The sequence below is a fragment of the Cyprinodon variegatus genome, unplaced genomic scaffold (assembly GCF_000732505.1).
Source record: "Cyprinodon variegatus isolate N-32 unplaced genomic scaffold, C_variegatus-1.0 Scaffold504, whole genome shotgun sequence".
Classification (NCBI taxonomy): Eukaryota; Metazoa; Chordata; class Actinopteri; order Cyprinodontiformes; family Cyprinodontidae; genus Cyprinodon; species Cyprinodon variegatus.
Window position 1 is genome coordinate 570,676 of NW_015150957.1, and position 2,436 is coordinate 573,111.

Sequence of the window (2,436 nt, forward strand, 5' to 3'; positions counted from 1 at the left end):
AACAGTGAACTGTTAGAGTGTTTGTTGTGAACAGTGAGCTGTTAGCTGTTTTTGTGAACAGTGAACTGTTAGAGTGTTTGTTGTGAACAGTGAGCCAGTGTCAAACAGCTCCCATCGCCACACTGTCTGTGTTTCAAACAGCCACATCAGCTGCAGCTCAGAAGATGTTGGCCTTTTAAAGAGAGAACATTTCTTCTGCTCTAATCCTCTTACCGTTTCCCCGAGTGAAGCGGTTTTCAGCAGAGCTTAACACTAAAGGCCGTTTTCATTTCCTCTTTCAGCTCAGCACAGAGCCGATGTTACAGATGTGTTGATGCTAATTGCAGATGTCAGACTTCACAGCACAATCTGAAATCTGACACTTTGATTATCCCCTCATTATCTGCAGCATTTAGCACTAAATTAGACAGACGACATATTCAAGGACTTTACTCCACTACTGAGTGTTTTATTACAGTTAATAAGTTTGTTTTGTGATGATTTCAGGGACATGATCCAAAGCAACCTTTTACTTCCTTCAGTCTCTAAAGCCTGACCCCCGTTCTCCCTCCTTCAGCTTCGTTTTTGGTTTTGTGTTAAATCTGAGAAATGAAATCCAGAGAAGAAGCCATATTTAGTTTCCCTTGGGATTAATAAGGTTTTTTTTATTGAATATTTCAGCTCTATCATGGAGCTGCTATTATCTGCTCCATCTCTCCTGACTTCAGCTGTAGCTGAATCCTTCACTATCAGAAATTATTACTGGTTTACTTTAAAAATCTCAAAACTTGTAAAACTATTAATATGCACAAAATTATTTTTCATTTAATTTGATGTTTTTGTCAGAATAATTAGTACTTTATTCTGCCCTCTGTGGATTTTTTGAAAATTGTTATTATAAAAAGTTTTATCTATGAGCTTAAAGTTATTTTATTCCAGCAGATAAACCATAACGCCAGCAGCCTGCAGCAGGTCAGCAGCGATGTTTAGAATAATAATATTGGGGCTGTAGCTGAACCGATCCTGACCCGTTCTCAGGAACCTGGATCCGTTCAGAACAGAAGCAGTCGTCAGATTTGCTGCAGGAAACCACAGAAGAAGAATGTATGAGGCAACAAACATGGAGCTGTGATGGTTCTCAGTGTCCAGAATGGACCAGAGCCAGGTTCTAGGAGCATTTAGGGCATTGAGAGAACAGCGGGAAATAAATGGCGCTGCCCAGAACCGCTGCTCCATCTGCCACCCAGACCGCAGTCAGGTCCGTTTGACCCCATCTACAGTAGGAGCCGTTCAAAATGTCCCCACTTTCCTTGATGGGTCCTATGCTTGTCCCCTACGATTCTTTTTTAAACATCAAACTTTGTACTAAAATATTCTTTCTGTCATGATTTGTGGACATTAAGATCTAAGGAGAAGCGCCATCTCCTGGTCAGAGCCTGTAATTCAATGAAAGGGTGGAGTCAGAGTAAAAAAAAAAACACGCCCAGGAAGAGGAGGGGGTCACTCCAGTGGCTGGAAGTCGGAGGGAAGTGGGCTGCCATTCGGCTGGTGTTTGACTGGGAACGGCCATTTTGAATGGCTGCTGCTGTAAAACAGAACAGGTTTGATGTTTGTGGATCAGATTAAGGTTGGTTTAGATGTGCAGCGTGGGAGGATGTGGCACAGAACTGAAACTAGTTTTCAATGGATCAGTCATGTGTAAACAGGCTCTGATCCAAGAATCGCTCCTGACTAAACATCTAAATCCCAGGAATGGATCCGTCAGTGAATCTCTGCCAGGTCCGTGTCTTTATTGAGCTGATACAGGGAGAGCAGTGCAGCTCAGAGGAACGTGCTGCTGAGGGTTTGACTGAAGTCTAAGAAGATTGAGCCCTTGATAGGCGGATAATCAGCTTCCAATCCCTCGCTGCTTTGAAAGCCGCCCCAGAGCTTTTATCCAGTCCAAGAGCCCTCATTAAAACCCCAGTCAAGAGCCCAGACGGCCCTGGAACTCTGTGTCCTCTGCTCAGCCAGTCACAGCACACAGAGACAAACCATGGTGGGAAACTGGCAGAGATCAGGACTTATCGGCCAACTTTTGTGATGTTGGATCAGAAAGATAAAGGGAGCATCTCAGTATGCTGAGCGGTCTGCTCCGAGTTACTGTTAAATCCAACAACTTCTTCTTTCTCTGCATCACTGCTAACCTCTGAAACATTTAAATGGTTTAGAGAGGAAACCTCTCACTACATTTTATCTGCATTACTTCCTTCATAAAGGTTATTATGAGGAAATGAAACCCAGAAATCTGCATTTGTTGCATTCAGACAGAGAAACTACCAGGAAGTATAGCTGATTTCTCTTAAAGGTAACATGGAGCTGCAGATCATCTCTAGGCTAACATCATTAAATATTCTACTGCCTGGCTGTGTGTTTCCTGGACGGGGCCGCCTGTGGAGCTGGTTGCCTTTTGTATCT